The sequence below is a fragment of the Trachymyrmex septentrionalis genome, unplaced genomic scaffold (assembly GCF_001594115.1).
Source record: "Trachymyrmex septentrionalis isolate Tsep2-gDNA-1 unplaced genomic scaffold, Tsep1.0 scaffold11, whole genome shotgun sequence".
Taxonomy (NCBI): Eukaryota; Metazoa; Arthropoda; class Insecta; order Hymenoptera; family Formicidae; genus Trachymyrmex; species Trachymyrmex septentrionalis.
Genome location: NW_017304228.1, coordinates 2,901,820 through 2,913,833, shown reverse-complemented (window position 1 = coordinate 2,913,833; position 12,014 = coordinate 2,901,820). Strand labels below are relative to the sequence as shown.

At 28.7% G+C, this 12,014-nt stretch overlaps 1 protein-coding gene across 2 annotated transcripts in view; it reads right to left on the bottom strand.

The window, feature by feature from the left end:
- Positions 1-12,014, bottom strand: part of LOC108750871 (elongation of very long chain fatty acids protein AAEL008004) — a 78,250-nt gene that overhangs the window by 18,735 nt on the left and 47,501 nt on the right. The window contains exon 1 of one of the 2 annotated variants that reach the window (XM_018490700.1): positions 731-1,058. The exons of the other annotated variant lie outside the window; for it this stretch is intronic. The gene's annotated coding sequence lies outside the window, so the exon portion shown is untranslated. Of the gene's footprint in view, positions 1-730; positions 1,059-12,014 lie in introns of those variants that run through there. 2 annotated transcript variants of the gene reach the window in all.

Here is a 12,014-nt window from a genome sequence, read left to right as displayed (position 1 = left end):
TATATATATATATATATATATAAATGATATATATACATATACACACACATACGCACGCACGCACACATACAATTTTATATATATGTATGTGTATGTATGTTGTGTGTAGTAAAAGTTAAGAAAGAGAAATTACTCTATGCTATTGAATTTTCTTTCGTTTTATTATTTCATTTTAAAAAGAAAGTTTGATACAAATGCTATCAAACATGCATTTTTCCATGTCAATAATAAACGTTTTCTCCAAATGTTTTTTTTATCCTTATTTTAACTTGCACATGCATGTGCAAATGTAAAATTTTTCGCGAATGTCAATGCCTACATCTCTGCAGATAGTAATCGTAGCATGACATGAAAAAAGGAAGTGAAACCACTGTCGTAATCACGAAACTCATTAAATCTATATCAAACAAAATCGGGACAACTATTTTCATTTCTCTTCTCTTTTAATGATGCGCAAGTAGCAATACTCGCAAAATTGCGGCACAGGAAATCAAGAATCTATCCTTACATGAAACTAGACACTTTCATTCAGGAAATTAACTCGAAGTAGTAGTTAGCATCAGCAACTAATAATGGTAAAAACTAACACGCCAATTTTACGGAATAAATCATCGTTCTCGTATTAATAATTAATTTATAGATTACAATTTCTAAAAGTAAATCAGCGTCCGTATTTTCTGTAAAAGTAATGAATCTACGATCCTACTTTACGCTACGGCGCGAAGCTTACCTTTTGAACTTAACTCGCGAAATCACGTGACGATAAGATTCACTAGTTCATCCTAGCATACTTCGCGTAGTTCACTCAAGCGAACTCACGCGACTCTGAGTGTTCTTCTTTCTTCTTGTAAGATCGTGCGATACACAGGAAGATAAGGATGCAACGCGATCCGTATTTTTAATTAACAATAATTTCCGTTTCACGATAGGACGATGAAAAAAAAAAGCGTTTCTATTAATTCTCAGAAAGGAATTGAAATGCCACCAATCTCTACACTGGCCGATATACTGCGATCGTCGATCCCAAGAGATGACTTTCGCAGTGTTCGTTCTCACGTGATCCAATGCTCCCAAAGAACTGAACGAATGTGATAGCAATCGTTTGGAGTATGTCCGAAGTGCTTCCCACTTTCGTGACCAAACAAGTGCAAGAAGTGGGGTACTAAAACATTAGAATACTGCTGTTGCAATCACAACGTTGGTGGGGTTTCCTCCGAACAACCAAGGGAAAACTCATCGGTTCAGGTCTTCTGCTCCCTTCTCCGAGAAACCAATGACAGCTCTTGTTACATCATCCAAAAATTAAGAAAGTTGTATAATGCAATATGATTATTTCTGTTATGATTTCTCTCGGTTCATATATGCACCCCTTCACAGCATAATTGCGTTACATTTTATAAATAAAAAAGAAAAATACTAGTCTACAAATCTGATATCTCTCTGTCTCTCTCTTTTTCACTGCAATTGAGAAATTTAAATAGTTTAAGAAAAAATTGTAGATCTTGACATTTAAGAAGATTTATAACATTAAATTATTATAACTCAAAAGAGATTTATGACATTAAATCATTTCTAAAATATATTTCAATAAATTTTAATAAGATTGTTATAATTCTATTTAAAAATTTATTAATAACAAATTATTTTTAAAATTATCATGACTTAATTAATTATTTTTTTATGCAAAAGATTATGTTTTCAAAAATTAAATTTAATTTTTATTAATTTTTAATAACAAATATACTTCATAGTTATATAATTTTTATCGCGTTGATTGATATCAGCACTAACATAGAATGGATTTATAACATCATGAATATTAACATTATAATAAAAATTATATAAATACCGCATACTTATATAGTAAGTATTTACTTGCCTTCACATAAGTGATTACAAAAAACTTCCAAATTTTACACTTTCTTAAATTCTTAATTTCTATTTCATTCCTCTCCTTTTATCTTCTCTCCTCTCTTTCGTTTTGCCTTTTCTTCGCATTTTGTATTTCTCCCTCTCTCTCTCTCTCTCTCTCTCTCTCTCTCTCTCTCTCTCTCTCTCTCTCATTCTCACACATACATACATACACACATATATATATACATACGTATAATATATATTACGCCACACCCACACCCTTGCACACACGCACATATACTTGCCCAGACCCTCTCATCCACACCCTCCCACCCACACCCATACACTCCCATAGCCTCCCAGCTGACCATTTTCATTTATTTTCTCTTTCTCTCCCTATCTTTCTATCTTTCTCCTCCCTTAAACGTTCTATTTTCCTCATCCATTCATACCCCCGTCCATCCTCGTTTAGTACCTCTAAATTTCTTCCGCCTTTTTCATTTACGTACTCACAGTTTTTCTTCAGATGCTCAATGTCTTCTCTTTCCATATCACACAATCTGCATTTCCTATCCTCTTCTTTCATCCAATACTTATTTCCTCTCTCTTCATTCCCACATCTCCATCTTGCTATTTGTACCATCTTCTTCCCTTTTTTCCTTCCACACTACCGCATACTTATATCTACAACCATATTTTTTAGTGTAGTGCTTAAATATAAAATTATAATCTTTTTAAAAAAAAATTGAATTTTAAAAAGCATTTTTAGAAGAAGAGAACTCTGTCAGATTTTTCTTTTTTTTTTTAAACATATCGCATATCAAATATCACTACATTAATCGTACATCGCGAAAATCGAAGAGCAATGTTATAATGTAATAAAATTAAGAATCCTTATAATAATACAATGTATCAAAGTAAGGAAAGTAAAAAAAGAATATTGTACAACCAAAAATTTGCGGTTCCTATTTCTTTTAATCAGCTAGCACATCTGAAAGAAAGACAATCATAACTTCGTTATCATAATTATAACTTTGAATGTAAACACGAAATACCACCTAAGTTTGCACATGTGAACACAATCGAGCAGAATAATTGAACCTATGATCTTTTTACATTAGCATTGTAGATTACCGCAACATGAGTCTTCTTTTCCTATTTATTTTAATGTCGCTTAAATATTCTTTGAAAAAGTTCACGTGTGATGATAAATAGGAAGTGTATATTTCTCAGAAAAAGAAAGATTAATTGAAAATTCTTCTTTCTAAAAATGCAATATTTTATTACAAAAATGCAATTAAAAAATTGGAACAATTTTAATTTTAATTGATTCAAATTTAATTCAATTTACTTTTCTAATTCAGTTTATTACGTATATCTAGTTAGTGTATCTTTAATTAAATTATTAGATTTATATACAAAATGCAATTCATTTAGATTTAAAAAGTTTATTTAAATCATTGTTAACAGAAAACATTTGCAGAAACTTATAGATAATGTAAATTTATAATCAACTTACAAAGAACAATATAAAGTAGAAACATATAATAGGAAATACTGTTGCAGTAATGTCTATATAAATGGATATAGAACATTTCGTAGTTAGTACTTGGCGAATTAGCTTTGGAAATAGGAAAGTGAAAAGATTTCTATTATCACTAAACTATTATATGTATCTACCTTGAGATGGTTGCTTTCGCCTACAAATCGATTGCCTACAGTATCGTTTGCCTATATTACTTTTTGCCGACAGTTCGTTTGCACACAAAAATTATTGCCAACAGTTCGATTGCCTACATGCACTTTTGCACACAAATAAAAATTTAAAAAACGGAGTTATTTTTGCCTACATGTATTATTGCCTACAGTTCGATTGCCTTTTCAATAAGCACTTTTGCGCACAAATATAAAATTAAAGTAAAGTAAGAAAATAATTTATATTTTTAGGAAATCTGTCCGCTTGAAATATTTTTTCAAAAAAATCTAACCCTAACCAACCCCCATTTTTGGTATGAGATAGCCCTCATTTCACGTAGAAGGTTGTGAGCTGTAGGCAATAATAATGTAGGCAAAAATAACTCCGTTTTTTAAATTTTTATTTGTGTGCAAAAGTACATGTAGGCAATCAAACTGTAGGCAATAATTTTTGTGTGCAAACGAACTGTCGGCAAAAGTGATGTAGGCAAACGATTTGTAGACAAACGAGATGGGGGGATCCCATAGATCGGGGGGAATCTACCTGATCTTGATTGCAATTTGTAATGTGACTTAGCAGTATATGATTAGCATGATATACTTTTCCACTATTAGACACAGAAAACGAAATCATCAGAAATTTCACTGAGTATTGAATTTTTATTATTTTTTATTATCTACACAATTCAGTAATGTAATATATCTATTTTAAATCTAAACAAAATCATTAAAAATTTCTCTATAAAATTTAATGAAATTTATAGTATAATACAATTTGTATAATACAATATACACCAAATTCAGATATAATATATAAAAACATAATATAATATATCTTAACATATCAAATTAGCGATAAAATTTTGCGACAATTTAATTATAAAAGAATACTTAAAAAATGTATACTTCTATTTACTGTGTTAAATTATTATAAAGGAATTTTATGAAATCTTGTTCTCTTGAATTTCTCGAAAAGCAATCATGTTTGATAACGCAAGTTTACTGTTCTTATATGGTATAAGATAAATGTGGCGAGCAAAGCGAAGTAAAAAAAGTTTATATAAAAATATGCTACTTATTCAATCTGTAAAATTAATAACTTAAAAAGTTTCATAAAATAATCTTTTATAACGTTTTCAGTAAAAAAGAAATTTGTTTAAAATTGGCTGGCAAATTTGATTATTAAAACATAGACTTGTGTGAAAGAAAAGATTGGCTACTGCAGCAATTTAAACAGTAAAGTATGACATAACATTTTTAATTGACTACAGCAACCAATTTTTGATTGCGTTAGCAATATTGCCTATCTGCAATAATTAGAAATATGCTAACGCAATCAAAAATTGGCTGTTGCGGCTAATTAAAAATACTATGTCATATTCAGCCAATCTTTTTTATCAGTATAGAAATGGAATAATGTGCGCAATAATCAATCGCAATAAAAAATTAAGATATCATATGCAATTTTGCATATTGCATTGCTATCATGATCCTTATATTTTCCGAGAACGCGAATCGCCACCGTGCACGACCTTCAAATACCGTCGCGCCGGAGAAAGGGTAGGAGAAAGAATCAAGCGAGTGTGCTATTAAGGCCAAGAGAGAAATCGCGAGTATCGCAGAGGATCGCGCATAAAGAAAAAAAAGGAAAGACGTTACCGATTGAGTGCAGGATTCCAAGCAGGGAGAACTGATCATTCGATCTCCAAGGTCGTTCGCACGAAGCACTAGCAATTATGTCATCACTATTAAGTGGCGAATTGTCGTTCAATCTGCATTACGTTTCTGAAGCGACAGTCATCAGAAATCACAAAGCTATTAAACAATCTTCAATGATAGATGTAACGATTTACAACGTAATCGTGCCGATTTTGTTGCCATAAACTGATTTCTTACAAACGAGTCAAATAAGCATAATCCATACTAACTCAACAATTCGTTGCGCTTGCGAATTATAATTTTACTTAAATCAATATAATAAAAACAATGATGACTTATACATTGAAAAAAAGATTGGCTGAATATGACGCAGCATTTTATTAATTGGATGCGTTAGCCTTCAAAAATTCTATACTGATATTGTGAATAGACTAACGCAATCAAAAATTGGTTACTGTAGCCAATTAAATTAAAAATGCTGTGTCATATTTTACCATCTATTTGCTGCAACAGCCAATCTTTTTTTTCACTGCATTATTATTATTAAATATTATTAAATATTATCAAATAATTTACATTATAAAACAATGTTCCTAAAGCAATTGATTTAAATGTCAAATTGTAACATAAGAAGACTTCGAAATTTTATTTGCATGGCATTTTGGAAATATATAATATTGCTATCACAATGCATAATTTATCGAATTTTGTATATTAAATTTCTCATAAAATATATTTTTAAAAATCAAATATTAAATATTTTGTACAACTCCAAATTTCAAACAGGCATATTATAGCAATATAAAAGCAAATTATTAACCAAGAAAGAGCACATTTGCAATATTCCATTCGTGAGAATACAAAGAATAATTAGTTCTAATATAATTAGTTCTAACGTAATTTGTAATTTTGATAGAGCAGATAATGCCGCAAAAAAAAATTTATATCAAAGCGAAAAAAGTAAAACAAAGTATTATCTGTTCTTGAAGCGTGCAATTTTCAAATGCAAAGAAATTATTTTTATTCGCCAATAATAATAAGTTAATTAATTTTGATAACTTCGTTAGACTCCATTTATACTCGGTTTATTAATTTTGAGAATAAGAAAGTGCATTAACATTATGCTAAAAAATCTGAAAATACACTAGTGCCATTTGTAATGTAATTAAGCAATCGCATAATGGTGCAATGTTCATTGATTCGTTATAACATTTTAACGACGGGTATAAATTGTATATATAGTATGAGTCATTGTGGATGTTGCAACAACGTATTGAATTTCGCACACTTAATATATACCCGTCTTCAGGACAAAATTATACAGCGTGAATAATACTTAAAAAATAAAGAACTGTTGATTTATTGAGAATAAAAAAATATATGCGATACTTTCTCGTAAAAAAGAAATGTTCAATCTGTTAGTCGATATACATGAATTTTAATTTTTTTGACTAAATTAATCTTTTCAAGACGAGAATCTTATAGAAAAAATTTCTATTCAAAATGACAATTTTAGTAATAATAACAATGCATTAAATGTTTGTTTCTGTGTGTTAAACTTCAAAATAATTATTTACACAGAGTCTAATGTTACATTCTTTACATTTAAGTCTAGATCTTTTGTTCGCTATTTTTTTTTGCTCCTATAATACAAATACATTTTCTTTGCTAGGAATGATTTACTTTAAATGATTTGCATCTTTTTTAATATAAGAAGGAAAGTGTCTAGCTGTCAGATGTAAGAAAAATTAAATAATCAAGATCTATTAATTGCATATTTACGCTTAAAATGATTTTAACGATATTTTCTAATAATATTTTAGTTGTAGTTTAAAATAAAAAAACAATTTAGAAGATTTAAAATGTAGAAACTAAAGTTAATGATTAAAATGATACTTCATTCATTAGAAAATATTAATCCATTCTGGAGAATTTCAAGTTACTATATATGTGCTTATCCTGAATAGGTTAATGTATTATTTTATGGTACACAATTTTACTTTTCTTAAAAAGATTAAAACAAAAATAATTTTATATTTTATTTATAGGTATACTAAAAATAAATGTGTTATAAATATATTAAATGTATTAAATTTTAATAAATATTTATTTAAATAGTATTAATTTTACTAAATAAAAAAATAATAGTTAAATAAACTTAATGGTTCTTGTATCAAACAAATATATGTTTACAATTAGTAAATATTTAGCCTATTATATATTACTTAAACAAATATTTAATTATTAAAGTTTAATACATTTTTTTATTGTAGCATTTCCTGTTTGTGCTGTGTAAAATATAATAAATACTAATTTTATTACATCAAAAAATTCTAAATATCCAAACCAAGATAAAAAAAAATAACATAATAAATAGTTTTTAAAAAAAGATAACTTGGAAAAAATCTCACTTAAATTCACATACATATGTAAAATCAATCCAGGATATAATATAATCATCATATACATATAATTAAATTTCATTCTTCTATAATTATAATACCAGTATCATAAAAATACATGTGAAGCAAGTAATGCTTTCTACACCAGAAGAGAAATCATGCGCGACACATGATCTTAAACTCATTTTTATCCGTTCACGATGTATTCGTTATTCTGCGCGAAACACGAACATGTCGCCAATATCTCATGTTACACACGAACTTTTTGCATCAATTCAAGCACCGATCTTTTAGTTGTCGTGTTTCAGTCCTATGACAAATTGCGAAATCGGTCGCGTCTAATTGGGAAATGCAGCATGCTTCTGCATGGAAACTCGCAAAGTCCCGCGCTCACAAACGCGCGCACAAAGCTGTCCATATTGCGACTTTACTTTTACTGCACTCTTTTACGCCAACCAAGTGGCGAATGCGGGTCAGCCAACGAAGACGAGAACATATTCGATAAAATCGATCCGTTTTTACGAGATATGCTTAACTAAAATGTTAAAGCCAATCTTTCTGTTTTTAGAGGTTGCTTCGAATCTCTTACATCATTCCGCGATATCTCGCGGCCGTTTGTTCGACAAGTGACACGATAATCTTCATAATAAAAATACAAAAATTAATGCATTCCTATTCCGTCAATTAAAAACTCGAATATAATAAAGACTTAAATATAAATAATATAATATTTACCGTTGTGTACCTATGCGCGATTAGATAGTGACTAGAAAAGTACAAGGATATAACGTTATTTCTTTTCGCTAACTATAAAAAGCAAATAGAGAGGTTTTACAATATCGTTTATCCAAATATGATGAACGCTAAAGTAACGTTGTCTTCTTGTTAACTAATTAAGAAAAGGATAATGTGACTTTAGCATTTACCGTATCTGGATCCACGTGCAAAAACTCTCTAATATTCGCATTTCGTATATTTAATTTTTGTGATAGTATATACGTAATACCTATACATAGTATATACGTAATACCCAAAATTAAGTTTACCTAAAATTACTATTTATGTAATATTTACTAATTTCTTTGGAATTAAAAAAAAATGTAAGAGTGAAAAGTGAGTTACACCGTCTTCGATAAGTAGGTCGCAGACAAGTACAAAAACCAGTATGATGCAAGATAAAGATAAAATACCAAAAATAATATGCTCAATATGCAACTTAATTGCAAAAGTAAATATATTTTTTAATTTTATTTTAACGCGTCTGCAGTTAATTAATCATGAATTATAAAAATCAACAGAACTATAAGTGAACTTAAGATGCAAGAATAATATGTTTATTCAAAATGCACTACAAAACGATCGGTTAAACGTAAAATAATTTTATGAATTTTGTAGCATTCCAGATTCACACCTTCTTTTCTCCTTATACGTGCATAAGGAAATTGAGAGGGTGTGTTGCACGAGAAATCTCATTGTTATGAAGAAGAATTAAAAGGATAATTTTATTAACAAGTGCCGATTATGATCGTCCGGTGTGACATCAATTGCGACATCTTTGGAACGACCAGTCAGTAAATAAGTTGTGAACGGTGATGTCAGAAAATCAAAGAGAAAGAGATACGGTCTGTATCGGGTTCTGATGATTGTCCAGTTTGTATATCGACGATCAGATTGGCCAAGATCGCCGTTTACCGATCCCAGAAAATTCCGCTGCCACAGGTTGTTTGAGCAAATCGAGCATGTGCGAGCGAGCAAGTGAACGAACGGACGAATGAGGCGGATAAATATCTGCTTTCTCTGCACTCGCCTCCGGTATTTGAACGAGTGTTGCAATTTCGTTGTTATCGTCATCGTCGTGTCGTCATTCATGCATCAGCCGAAAAGAGCGCGATGCCAATTACGCTTTAACTCTTTATAATAAAAAGATAGAAAAAAAGAAAGAAAAAAAGACTGCAAGAGAGAGAGAGAGAGAGAGAGAGAAATTGTTTAAAATAAAAACCACATTATAAGCACAACAAAAATCAGAGAATGGAAAGAAAGTTACTTTTAAAAAGTAACAAGTTACAGTTACTCGTTACCGAGTAGAAAACGTAACAAGTTACCATTACTAGTTATCAATTTTTAAAACTCGTTACAATTACCATTACTTGAGAAAGTAACTTTCGTTATTTTTTTGTTACTTTTTTAAAATCGATAACTATCAATCACAGCAAACGCGTGCCTAGGGGCTTTCTTATAGTTTCAAACGCTATGAGTGACTTGTGTCTAATTGAACTGTGTCCAATTGTGTGCAAAGTAATGATAAAAGTTACTGTAAAATTCGTTACCGTTACCAAAAAAATGCAAGTACGTTATTGTTACCAAAAAGAAAGTAATGCAGTTACCAGTAAAGTTGCCAAAAAAGTAACTTGTAACTGTAACTTTGTTATATACTTTCATTTCCTAATAAAAATGTATATTGTACTTATTATTTATATTTTCTTCTTTATACTTATAACTACTTCTTTATACTTATAGCGTGTTATATTTTACAATAACAGCTTCATATTAATTTTGTAAAAATTTTTCTTAGAATTCTTTATATAATTTTTTAAGATTTCTATAAATTTCTGTAAATTTTTATAAAATTTAAAATTTTCCAGAATTTCTATATGATTTTATAACCTTCAAAAAATTTTTTATATTTTTTATTTACAAATTGAAACACTTTTCAAAAATGTTGAGAAAGTCTATATCTTTCCTACAATTCTTTACGTATGTAAATTCTAAAATATTTTCAGATTTTTAAGATTTCTCATTCCATAATTTCCGAAGAAAACTAATAAAATCTGAAAAAATTTGATATGTTTTTTTCAAAAATCTTCATAAACTTTAAATTAAAAAAATTTTTTAACTATTATGAGGTATTACAATTTTTTTCATCAAAGAAGGCATTGAACTTTTTATGTAAAACGGTTTTATGTAAAACGATTTACGATATTTGCTTTGGTCATCAGTTTAAAGTTCATTTGCTTTGGTCATCAGTCCAAAGTTCATCAATTACAATTAGTGTGCCTAATAAATACAAAAAATTGTAATTAAATTCTAAATTGTATTTATTCAAAATTTGCACATAAAAAAAAGTATAATCATATATTCATTCAAAATTTTGAGTTTTCAAAAAACTTTACTTAACGAGTATTCATATTTATTCAAATAAAGTATAAACTAAAAAAAGCTCCAATAAGCAATCGTTACCCTTAACTAGAACCGGCACTTTAATGACTTTAAGTAAAAAAAAAAAATGAATTTTATTTATATTTGTCATTGTAATATTTAAATTTTATGAAGGAAACTTAGAATTTTGAAAAATATTTTAAAAGGTAATACATTTTTAATTTATAAATATCTATTTGATAGAACGCCATATATATTCCGATATAATTCCGGTTACATCACAGTAATGTCATAAATATGTTATAAGATATCTTGGATGTCGTTCATTATGGTCTATGGACATTAAATTCCGAGATATATTATTTATTTCTAATAAAAATATCTTTGTTTAATCTATAGGTTAAACAAGGATGCACATTGTATAGGTGACGGACTAAACGCGCTGTGTAATCGTAGCCATTGTTTTTATAGATTTCTGTTTTTTCTTGCAAGCTATAATGTGCAGATAATACAGAGTAAAAGTGAACACAAAATGAAAATATTTATAATCATATTCAAAAAATATTTATTCAAATGGAATGAAAAAGTATTTATTCATTTCTTGACGAATAAAAAAGAAGAGTATTTGAATGAATATTTTTATTCATTTTTTATTCATTTATTCGAATACTAGGTGTATTCACCGGAGACACTAATTACAATTATGTCGTTAACACAATTCAACCAAATATATAATATATTTTTCCATAAACACATACTGACAGAAAAATATTTGGTATTTATGATTATAATTGCGTAATAAAATAAAATTATTGTTAGAAGCTCCATTTTTATAGTTATTACTACTATAATGTTAGTAAATATTATTACTGCTATAGTAATAAATAAACGACTGTGCTCAGTATCTTAGTAAAATTAAAGCTGGGTGAACAATATTGAAACATGATTAGGATTGTAGAGCATTAAAAAGGATTAAAAAGTTGCGTAGACACAATCTTAAAATAAGTTCCCTGAACTAAAACTGTTCAAAATTTGCTATTATGGATATGTAGAAATGATCTTATTCAATTTCTCTGCATTCTTTCCTGCGGTGACGACGATAATGAATTGTACCAAAGATATTAAAGTAATGTCTGAAATATATTTGGTACAGTTTATTAAGCTAAATCCTAGCTAAATTCTGGTTAGATGTCGTATGGTTGAATATTGTGTACATGTGATGATCAACAATCATATAATAATAACTTA